This window comes from Panthera onca, chromosome C1 (genome assembly GCF_046562875.1).
Source record: "Panthera onca isolate mPanOnc1 chromosome C1, mPanOnc1 haplotype 2, whole genome shotgun sequence".
Lineage (NCBI taxonomy): Eukaryota > Metazoa > Chordata > Mammalia > Carnivora > Felidae > Panthera > Panthera onca.
This window is the reverse complement of record NC_138346.1, coordinates 46,168,284-46,181,071: the sequence shown is the minus strand read 5'-3', so window position 1 is coordinate 46,181,071 and position 12,788 is coordinate 46,168,284. Positions and strand designations below refer to the sequence as shown.

The 12,788-nt window shown below is 35.4% G+C and overlaps 1 protein-coding gene across 1 annotated transcript in view; it reads left to right on the top strand.

Moving 5' to 3' along the window:
* Positions 1-12,788, top strand: part of COL3A1 (collagen type III alpha 1 chain) — a 355,595-nt gene that overhangs the window by 108,048 nt on the left and 234,759 nt on the right. The gene's annotated exons all lie outside the window — the stretch shown is intronic.

The following is a 12,788-nucleotide window of genomic DNA, read 5'->3' as shown; positions in this document are numbered from 1 at the left end:
GAGGATACATCTTTTAGACTTTGAAAAGTATACATATGATTCAGAAAGTAGCTTTATGGACACATCTTCAAACACTATAGAATATACCTTATTTTCAATTAGCCGAAAAGTTACTTGCAAAAAATATCTTTTGCCAAAAAGTAAAACTGAAATTATAAACATCAGATTTACTATGACCAAAAAAATTCAGGAAAAAATATCACAAACATGACAAGAAATGGGTTTTCTTAACATATCATAAAGAAAGTATATATTTGCTAATTAAGAACCTAGGACATGAATAGAAAGTGTTAGAATAATAAGAGAATAATCATTAAATAAGAGAATAATCATTAAACATTTTATAAACTTTATAGAACCTAAAGAAATTGAAGATAAAAATAATGACGCAACACCTTCGACTTTCAAGCTTGGGCTATTTTAAAGTGAGAATTCTTGTTTTAAGAGTGGGGTTAGAAAAACGATCCTCATTGCTTTCTTATAAGTTGGAACACTGGAACTATGTTATGGAAAAAATTTTTCCAGTATAATCAATTCTTTTAAAAAATGGTCTTTCTTAAAATGTGTTCCAAAAATTTGACTTCTAGGAATTTATCCTCAGGAAAAAGAGATTCTGGCAATAATACCAAAACTGTAGGCAGCATGCATGGTATGACACAGTGGTGAAGAGACAGACTCCAGAGAAAGACTGCCTGAGTGCGAATCTTATTACTGCCACTTACTGGGTATATGACCTTAACCTCTCTGTGCTCCAGTCGCTCATCTGCAAACTAAGGATAATTATAGCCACAGGGTTGTTACAAGGATTAAATGAGCCCATATAAAAATGTGACCAGGGGACACCTGGGTGGCTCAGTTGGTTAAGTACCCAATGACTTTGACTCAGGTCATGATCTCACGGTTTATGAGTTTGAGCCCCCATCAGGTTCCCTGCTGTCAGCACAGAGCCCACTTATGATCCTCTGTCTCCCTCTCTCTTTCTGTCCCTCCCTTGCTCACGCTCTCAAAAAGAAATAAACATTTAAAAAAGTATGATGTAAAGTATTTAAAAAAGTATAAATACATTTAAAACATAAACATTTAAAACATAAAAACATTTAAAAAAGTATGACTGTAAACTGTTACATGCAAATATCCCATAATAGTGGTATTCATAACAGCAAACACTATGACAATACAAACCCAAATATCTAAAAATAATAGAATGATGAAATAAATCATAATCTACACATAGAATTATGAAACCACTCTAAGATTTTTCTTGACATGAGTAAATGTCCATCTATAGATACTACTAAGGGATTAAGGCAGATTATAACAGTTACCAAAAGCAAGGCTTCAATTAGTCCTCAGATTAGGTAAATATTACAAAATGTTTATAGGAATCTAATGGATTATGCCTAATTTGTTCTCCATGTTAATTGCATTTTGGGAATTTACACCTGTACCAAATTTTTATGTTGAGAATATATTGATTTAATAATTGAAAATTAACAATGTAAAACCAAATCACTCTTGAAATACACAGTAGCTGCTTCCTAATCTAAAATGTATTTTTCTGGAATTTAATGACTCATGAATAATTAATTCTTGGCTACATTTTAATTTTAGAACTTAATCAGATAACAAATACCTTTTGGAATATTTATGCTAATGGATTTATTTTTCTTTTCAGTGTTGTGCAAATTTATTAGCAGAATGAATCTGGAAGGTTGATAGGATTATCAGGCAAAACTCTCTCTGGTTTCTTACAGGGTTGCTACCTTCTTTACCACCTGCTCTGAATATACTTATAAACATCAAAAATAAAAACTCTACTGAAAGAGATTTTCTAATTCTATACCTGAGAAGAAAGAATCAGCATGAGAGAGGATAGAAACAATATGCAATCTGTGGCCAGAACACAAACAAAAGTTAAGGCGAAATTTCAACTATTTCCCGTCTGTTTGTTATCTCAGGTGCAAAACAACAGGAGCCATCAATTTTAATTGAGAAATGAAAACTACTTACTTTCATGTTGAGAACATATCTAATATAATATGTCAAAACAACATTAAGAGAGGGAAAAAGAAAAAAAAGAGAAATAGGGAATATTTTCCTTCATGTACGATAATATAAATGTTAGATGAGAAAAATGTTAGCTAAATCAATATCAGAAAGTGCTATCTCCTTTTATTTTAAAATTTGTATTATAGCTGTAAAAGCCTAGCAAGAAGGATACTCTAGCTTGCTTTGAACAGACTTAGGGTAAAGAGTCTACATTTCTTTCTACTCACAGTCTAGGCCATAAACTTTACTTATAACGATTTCTTATTGTTTTAGAACTCTGATAAGCTGTTACAAATACAAATCTGTCCACGTATTGTGATAGAAGTCATAGAGCAATACTTCTCTTTCAAATGGCATATAGTGACCACCCCCTGAAAAAGCCGCACTTGAACTTTGCACTGAAATATCATAACGAGGTCACATCTTCAAGCTAATGACTTCCAGGCAAGCTAATTGCAGATTATGAGAGGAGATACCATTTAAAATATAAGGGGAGTTGTTTGGAATGGTTTTTAATGTCTGACTGGGCTTTACTTCATGGCAAATTAAAACCTTAAAAAGACATAAAAGGAGAGACAAAACATAGGTACAATTTTCTCCTCATTGACTCGAAACAAAGCTTTGTGGCCGTGAAAAAACTTGGTTGCTACTTCTCTACCATAAGTGAATTCCTCCTATGTATGGTGACAGTTCATAATCTCTTCACCTGAAGCAGTAAATAGGCAGAATGGTGATAGTACTATCTAATAAACATTTGGTAGTCTATGGAAAGAGAAGATAATTTTCTATAAATAATCTTATCTTTTAGATAAAAGTCTGTAAAATATAAATGTTATCTTTGTACTTTTGTTTATTTATTTAAGTTTATTTATTTATTTTGAGAGAGAGAGAGAGAGAGAGAGAAAGAGAGAATGAGTGGGATGAGAGGGGGAGGGGCAGAGATAGTGGAAGAGAGAGAATCCCAAGCAGGCTTCAGTATGGAGCCTGATGTGGGGCTCGATCTCATGACCATGAGTTCACGACCTGTGCTGAAATCAAGAATCATAGTTTCACTGACTGAACTATCCAAGTACCCCTTATCTTTGTATTTTTAGATAAAAATGATACATCTATAAAACAAGAACAAAATGCTCTCCAGCATGGTAATACGAAGAACAAAAAAGAAGTTCATGGATGTTACTAATAGAAAAATAACTCTGTAAGAAGGTTAGAAGATTAAACTGAGAACATCTCCTAGAAAGTAGAGGAAAATTATAAAATGATAAAAAATAAGAGGAAAAAACTAAGAACATGTTCACAGGTACAGGTTCACAGGTACAACATCTGAAAAACAGGAGTTTAGGTAAAAGAGAACAAAAGGAAGAACACCATTAACACATTCAACACCTCCATTCCTAGAGACATAAATTTGAAGAGGCCAGCATCATTCCATACACAATGAATGAAGAATAACCACAAAGCTACATTATTGTACAATCAGGACCAATGAAAAAGAGAAGATCTTGCAAACTTGCTGCTCTGATCTGAATGTTTGTGTCCTTCCAAAATCCATATGCTGAAAACCTAATGCCCTATGGTATTAGAAGGGGGGGTGGCTTTGGGAGGCAATTAGGTCATGAGGGTGGAACTCTCATGACTGGGATTCGTGCCATATGAAAAGGTCCCATCATGCTCCCTCATGCCTTCTGCATGTGAGGATACAACACAGAAGTTTGCAACCCAGAAGAGGGTCCTCATTTGACCCCGCTTTCACACTGATAGCAGACAGTCAGCCTCCAGAACTGTAAGAACTAAATTTCTGTTGTTTATAAGTTACCCAGTCTTGGTATTTTGTTATTGAAGCCCAAAGAGAACTGAGATACTTCTGGAAGGAGAGAAATTTTTATGGTAATAGAAGGTTTTTGTCATCTAAATCTTGGGGAACAGAAAGTTTTTCAACCTAGAACCTAAAATTAGGTGACTGACCAGTCATGTTAGAAAGTAAAGTATACATAACTGCTGACATAAGATAGTCTAAACATCACAGACTTGAATAAGCAGAACAAGAAAGAGGCTGACGTAAGATATAGGGTTGAGACACCCCCCCCCAACAGATGTGATAACATTGCTAATCTTATTTCACTCTAGCAAAATATTCATAATCGTTTCTATAATATACTCAGGGTGGAAATTGAGAAACAGCTGAAAATGGGTCTAGTTCTTTAGCAATGATTTTTAAACATAATTTCTTCTAATCACAAGCCTACTGTTTGATTTACCCAATACTTAATTATATGACTCCACATAGAAATCTTTGGAACAGTATGCAGCATTTTTACGTTTTAAGTTCTCTTGATGTTCAAATTAGATTTGCTTTTCAGGAGTCTGGCCCCTTTTGAAAAAAAAAATTTCTAAGCCATCTTGCACATTCTATAAACTGCTAAATTACTCACGAAAATTCTCATTTATAAAGTTTTGAGTCCAGCTGTTTTCCATTGTCATGTTTCATGTACAAACTTGCTTACAAGGCACTAAAATAGAACGATGTGACTCATAAGGAAATGGTTGGGTTTTTTGTTTGTTTGGTTTGTTTTGTTTTCTTTATTTTGTATTCTGAAGATTGTTCGAACATAATCATTGAACAGTACCACCCTATTTTCTTAGAGAAGGAAGACAAATTTATAAAGTTACACAGTTTGTGTGAATTTCTGATTGGGCACAGTTTTACTGACAAGACTCTAAAACATGTAAAACTTTCATACCCTTCAGCATCAACTTCTTTCCTGCAATCTACAATAGCAAATGTTTCTTGAGACGGTCTGTGTTAACCTGAATATTGATTGCTTGTCTGTTGCTCCATCGTTTCCAAGAACTGTTGAACTGTTACATAGCCCCATCCTTTACTTGTGAATAGAAGTTACTGTCACAGCACCCTCAAGAAAGACCTTGCCATCCAGTTGCAAGGAGGGCAGTTAGCTGACATCTGTACAGCTGTTAGCACCTTGAGGATTTGTCTCAACTTTTGAGCCAAAGCCAAGAGCGGCCCCAGCCAATGTCCAAGCACAATGAAGCTAGCAGGGTCTGGCAATTTCTGCAGTGAGATTTATCTGACACGCAATCTTTGCTCCAGAGCTCCCCCTTTGGGTTGGCTAAGTATTTGTCATAAATGCATGATGGTCTGAAACTCCCTGCCTAATCCTTCTCCCTCTGATCTCAGATGTTACCTTTCAAGAAATCTGTTATACTTCTCACTCCATTTCAGCATCTGACCAGAGATTATTATAGACTCCATATATCCAATACCAAAAATGTACTTCTGAAACTTATTTGCACAGTTGATGATGTGAGAAGAAAGAACTCTGGACTTGGAGCCAGAGGATATGGGTTTAAGTCTTGTTTCCTACGTTTTCCACGTGTGTAACTAGTGAAATTACTTAACGTCTCTAATGAGTAGCATCTTCATCAGTAAAACAAGCATCTCGATCCCTTCAATGTCAGATGATTGCTTGAGCCTAAAATGAAAACATGCCTGTGATGGGGTGTGAGAAATTCTGTAATTCAGGGACTTACTAAATTAAGTAAATGATCATCAAGCTATAACTTTGTGTTTAAAAATCTCACTATCATCCCATCCTCTGTCAATATTACTGTCCTTAAGGTGTCAGAGAAATGGTCAAATTCACATGAATGTACCTGAAAGAAACTCTGGTCTTTCAAAACATAATGGATATATTCTCATATCTCCATTTGTGCAAAACTGTTTAAGCAGAGTAGCTAAGTGCTGAGAAATCATATATGAATAACAAGTGATTTCTACCCTCACATTTTTCCAAGTCCAGTGAAGAAGTCTGCAATGTAAACAAATAGTCACAGCAAAAATGCAAGAAGCAAATATATATAAGCTACCACGATAGCACAGGGAAGGGTTGATAATTAACTGTCTTTCAGGGATCAGGGGTGATTATTTAGTGGAAGTGATAGTTAATCTTAATGTGAAAGCTAAATAGACATTCACCAGCCCAATAAAACTGGAGGAAAACTGGAAAGTGCATTCCAGGTAGATGAACTGGCATTTGTGGGGCCTGGGGGTACAAAAGAGCAAAGTTCTTTTAGTAATGCAATTGGTTATATTTGTAATGTTGATATATATGCTGTTTGTGTAGGACAGAGGAACAGGAGAACCTGGGAGAGATGGGAGTGAAACAAAGCAGTGAGGTCATGAGGGGTCTTGTATTTGACACTTAGAGCTTTGACTTTAGTGAAGTGGGAAGTAGAGAGCAGTATTTTTAGAAGTAAGAGATAAAATCAGCTTCTTTATACTGAAGAAATTTCATTCTGACAGTAGTCTATAGATTGGGTATAATTGGAGGATAAAGAGGGGTCGAGATTATAATAGTGGTTTAGGTGTAAAATTAAATACTGGCAGTGGTGATTGTTCCATGCACAAAAGATAAATGGCGACTGCAATGGCATGTATTGGTTACTAATTGGATGTAGGGTAGAGAGTGGTATACTGCAGAAAAGGATCCTGATTTCCAGCTTAGGGGAGTAGGTTGTGAAAATGCAGAACAGAGGAGATAGCTTTTACTTTTATTTTTAGAAGTATGGTTTAGAGTTCAGTTCTGGATATAATGAGTCTGAGTTGTCCCTAAGATATTCTGAGTTGTGCAGTGAGATTAATTTCTTTTTTTTTAAGTTTATTTATGTATTTTGAGAGAAAGAGAGAGAGAGGGTGGGACGGGCAGAGAGAGAGGGAGAGAGAGAATCCCAAGCAGGCCCTGCACTCTTAGTGAGGGGCTCAGATTCATGGACTGAAAGATCACGACCCAGTGGAAACCAAGAGTCAGAAGCTTAACTGACTGAGCCACCCAGGTGCCCCAGTAAGATTTCTTTCTACAGCTCAGGAGGTTTTCTGGGCACCAGCCTAGGTGGGAGCCTGGGAAAGATGCAGGGGGCAACAGTACGTACGGAAGAGCTAGTTAAAGCCATAGGAGCTACCAGTTTGTCTGGGGAAGGGGGAGGCAGATTGGGGGATAAACAGGAATTTGGATGTCTCCATGAAAGGAGAATTAAAAGAAAAGACCCATTTGTAACACAAATTGAAAGAAGTTCCATTTTTTCCACATAGCAAAACTAATTTGAGAGTTTATTTCTGCCCTTTTACTCAATGTGAAAATTCAATTATATGAGTAGGAAAAAAATCCTCGTATTTAATGATACATTTCATTGAGCTCACTGTTTTCTTCCACCATAAATTTTGACATAAAAAGAAATGTAAGTAATCTTATGTTCCCCAGTTTAAGGTTTAAAGGTAAACTTCTGGCGAGGATAGATAGCCTCTAGCTAAGCCCTAGAGCAAACTCCTAACAGATGATTGGCAGTGGCCTTCAGAATTCACTTCCAGCTTTGTCACTAACACTTCCTCCAGAGGAGCCATTCTCGAACCCAATGGAAGCAGAAGTGCTTTTGTCACCATGCTTTCCTCTTTGTTTTGCAATGAGAACAAAAAGAGAAAATACAGTATTACTCTTCTCTATTGAGAATAAGTGTCTATCTGGGAGAAAGTAAATCCACTTTGAAATAAAACAATTAAGACATAATTATCTGTACCTATATGACTTCCTTTGGGTCTTTCAGGTTCATACCACATGAGCACATGTAGCTTAACTGCCTTTACTTTGAACTTTGCTATGGTGAACATCAGACACTTAACTGTATTATGCCTTAAAACTCATTGAGTACATCACTAACGTACTCTTAATTTTTAGTTACTAGCATTTATAGTTACTTTGCATTTAAAGTCATCATTTAAATCGATTCAAAGTGAAGGTGTTATTACAATAATCTCTTTCAATATATGCTAGATGTCCATCTCCATTTAACTAATAGTAGGAAGCACTGAGTTACTCTGACCACAATCTATTTACTAGGGGCTTCTAAAACATAAAACTATACATTTTATATCTTTTGTTTCTGCCAAATTGCCAGCATTATTTTAAAATCTATTTGCTGTATTATCTACTCTTTTTTGTGCTTAATTTATGGACAAATTCAGTAATGTTCTGGGCCAATGGCAAGGTCTTTTGTCCCCAGTCTTGAGGTGTTCCACTGCTGGAAAGAAATTAAGATGAAATAAGATAAAAGTATTCTACTCAGATACAGAGAAATGTAATTTGTATTTAATTATCTTTTGCATTGACTTCTCAGGAACAGTGAAAGATGAGCAGACCTTAACATACCAGTCTAAAAAGATGCTGATTTAAAAAGAAGTATCCTATTAGTGTTGATATGTGACATTTCTGTCAATGTTTCTATGTTGTTTTGAAGTTCTTTTTTAATAAACATTCTGGAATAATGGGAAGAAAAATAAAGATACTTTGGGGAGTGGGAGGGATGCTTTGAACATCATCCCATTCCATATTCTCAATATCTCTTCAAGTATGACCTACATCATTTATGAATGAGATAATATGAAGAAGAAAAAAATCTCTTTGATCACTTAAGTCTGTCTTTCAAGTGTCTGTAGGAAGCATGGTGGCCTTGCCCTACACATCTTGTTCACAGTGAATAAACAAACAGGGACATATACCAGATAGTTTATCTTTTACAATTTCTTTCTTGGTTTCAACCTAATCAAAACACACATCACCATAAAAATGTCACAATAACCGTTTAGAAAGTTTGATTAATTTATTTTTCAGTAAGATTCCCAGATGTATGACTCATGAGGAAAAAAAACCTATTGCATGAGAACATTCAGGGAGTAGACATAATTGCTAGAGTTTTGTTTAAGTATCAAGTTAGTTGTAAAACACTTTGTAATCTAAAGGTCAGGTACTTAGGGAAAGTTTTTCAGGTGAAATATTAGTTTTAAGGGGACTTTGATGTAAATGTCCTGTAAGTATACATTTTTTAAAAGACCATCTGAACATTTAATAACCTGTTAATTATCAAGATATACTTTAAACTATACTTTAAAAGTCAGATCATGTTTGGTCATTGAAAAATGACTTACAATATAAATACATGTAAAAATAAAGCAAAATAACTAAAGCACTTAAATTATCCTTTTTTTAAATGTAATTTTTATGTTTCTGAACATTTAGGTAAACCAAACTATTTACCTCCCCCCTCCTTCAAAGAGTTGATGTCATATTAACTGGTGAGAAGAACTAAAACATCAAATATCAATGCAAGAGTATATATTTCTGTGCTAGAAGAAACAGAATCAACAAGAATGATGGCCAGACTGTATGGAATCAATTATACCTGGCAATAAAACTAAAAGGAGACTGTTTCTTTTGTGAAATATTTTCCACATTGGTTCCAGCCATTTCTGCATCATTAGTAACATCTGTGACAAAAAAAAAATTGGTTAAAGCAAGGAAGGAGAGAAAGAGGAGAGAGAGAGAGAGAGAGATAGAGAGAGAGAGAAGCTGTGACTAATACATTTTCTGACTTCATCTCCACTTTGCCCTGTGGTATTTTCCAGTAACATAAAATCATAAAGGAAGCTGGGGGAGTCTACATATATATAATTTTTTCTGCAGTATATATTCAATTTATCTGCAATAAATTATGCAATGAATCTACTAAATACAATTACATTTTCACTCGCTTTATAGGGTGGGGAGGGTTAACAGTCCCTTGGGTGATTTGTTTCCTTACAGGGGGCTAAGTGGACATGACCACTTAACTCCTCACTCCTGTTTGGCGCACTTTGTGTAGCAACTACTCCTGCTGAGAACCTGCACCATGGTCAGCAGATATAAATTGTATTTTACTGAAACATTTCTATCAAGATAATGTTTTCAATGCTCACCTTACTTACATAGGCAATTAGTTCTTCGTGGGAGTAAATGTTATGACTTGTCCTGCAAGTAAAAGATATTTTCTTTTCTTTTGAGGCAAGGCGAATCTTAGTTGGTCATCCACCCCGCGAGCCTGGATTTTGGTGTAGTCAAGTGGACAGAGAATTCCAGTGAGAGTCCCATCTGACTGACAAAGAGTATTTTGCCCCATGCTAAATGGCTGGATGTTTTCTTTAAAAATATTATTTCAACTGTAACCTTTCAAGGTACCTGCACTAATGTTTCAAGAAAGCATGGCTTTCTCCAAGGATTTCACAAAAGAACAGCACAAAGCATGTTCAGATTTAATTTATGTATCATGATTTTAGTTCCTACTATGTGCCAGGTAGACAGTTTAATGCAGAGGTTAAAAAAATAAAGAAACCATAAAATTTTAACGAAGAACTCAAAATGTAAAATAAGCTTCCATCTGGAACAAAATAAGAAATACCTGTGGGGTGCCTGGGTGGCTCAGTCAGTTAAACATCTGACTCTTGATTTCAGCTCCAGTCATGATCTCACAGTTTTGTGAGTTCAAGCCCCACATAGGGTTCTGTGCTGGCAGCAAGGAGCCTGCTTGGAATCCTCTGTCTCCCTCTCTCTCTCTCTGCCCCTCTGACACTTGCACTGCCTCTGTCTCTCTCAAAATAAATAAACTTTAAAAAATTGTTTTAAAAAGAGAAATACCTGAGAGTGTGCTTGGCTTTATATTTAGCGGCCTATACAATGTCATGCAAAACCTATTGCTAAAATTAATACCTTAATTTTGAGGTGAACAGTTCTTTGTTCTGGAACATTTCAAGCAGTTCAGAGTGAGCTAAGTGTTTTTTTTTTTTTAATTTCTTAAATTTTATTTATTTATTTTGAGAAAGAGAGAGAGAGAAAGAGGCAGAGAGAAAGGGAGAGAGAATATCAAGCAGGCTTCATGCTGTCATCAAGGAGCCTGATGCTGAGCTCCACCTCACTAAACATGAGATCATGACCTTCACCAATATCAAGAGTCTGAGCTTAACCAACTGAGCCACCCAGGCACCCCTAAAGTGGTTTATTAGATTAAAGATTTCATATCTTAAGCAGTCAATCTTTTCAAAGGTTAACTTGGATTCTACATCATGTATCTGGGCTACTTCCAGGCAATGGAAACTAGAAAGATTCTTCTTATTTGAAGACTTATTAATATGGGGGAGCAACTGTGGCAAAGAGATGGAACTGACAAATTAGGGCTGGTCTGCACTGGCCCCCAGTACATCGTGAGAAGATCCTCATCCTGTGTTCTCATGGGGGAAACATGGCAGTATTCATGAGAAACACATGTATAGACATAATATTTACTCAGTGACTTATCCTCATGGACTCTCAGGCTATATGTAGGGTATCTGACAAATTGTAGGAAAGTTACATTAAAAAAACTTTTAATTGTTGTGAGACGTAAATCTGTACTATTTAACAAATTCTGTCATTTGCCTCTAAGTAAGAATGATTGTAGATGGGTATGAGGCTAAGATGAAAAAGCAGTCATTGAAGAATTCCATTTTTGCAGGAATTCTTTGCTAACCACCTACTAGAACCTTCTTGAATTATTCGATAAAAACTGAAAACCTAATAAATATCTTAATTTCTTAAATGTCAGGCTATGAATGTTAATAGAATGTGCAGGTAATAAGTCTAAAGGACTTATTGATCAGGACTGCTATGGCTGAACTTGAATAATTTGGAATAAAGCATGTATGTACTGGCCTGAAGCATTACAATTTAAGAAATCTGCTAACACTGGGTTAGTTGAAAGATATCTTGAGGCTTTCCACTTATAGAAATAATCTCATATCCCTCTATGTAAACAATATTTTTCTTTGATCTGCACTCTGTACTTAAATGCGTTCCTCTGGTATTTCAAATATGCAAGCATGTTAATCTGCTGAATAGTATTAAAAAAACTCAGATAAATTCATCTGTTCTAACCAATACACATTAAAATTCATTCTCATTTTCTAATGCATAGAACACTGACTATTTTTCTCTTCTGTTAAAATTAAACATTTTAAAACATTGACTATTTTTCTCTTCTATTAAATTCAAGGAATAGTTTCTCCATCTCCCTCAACAGGCTAATAATGGTTGATCCATTCTTAAGAAATGAAAAGGAAATCCTAACTTCTCAGAGCCTAACATCTGCAGTAAACATTATAACAAATCTTCTCTATTCATTAGAATTTTTTCATTTTTTAATATCTATGTATTGGTATTTAAAAAAATATATCCCTCTGTTTTACCCAATCACAGTGATGTTTTGAAATATGGATATTGGGGCACCCGGGTGGCACAGTCGGTTAAGCATCTGACTCTTGATCTCAGCTCAGGTCATGATCTCTTGGCTTGTGAGTTCAAGCCCTGCATCAGGCTGTGTGCTGATGGCATGGACCCTGCTTAGATTCTGTCTCTCCTTCTCTCTGCTCCTCTCGCACTTGTGCTCACTCTCTCTCAAAATAAATAAATAAACTTAAAAATGTTAAAAACCCCAGAAATATAGATATTGAATATATATATTTTTGATATCCCAGGGTGATTTTAGAGTAAAAATTTCCAAGGCTTACTATACTTAAAACTTGAACTTGACTTTTAAAATCTTACTATAATATGTAACTTTTATTCTGAGTTTTTAATGGCAAAACACTAAAAACCTTCTGCATGTTAGTTCTAGATTTTGGAATACTGATACAACAGATCATAACATAATCATAACACACACAGAAGACAGACTTTCTATTTTTTTGTTCTAGGAATATGGGCTTTTCCTATGCACAGGCATGATAGGAATTTATGCCCTTCATTTTCCTAAAGGAATATGCCAGGGGACAGATAATAGAGGGAAAATGCCCGGGTCTTTCTTTCTTCTTTCTTTCTTTTTCCTTC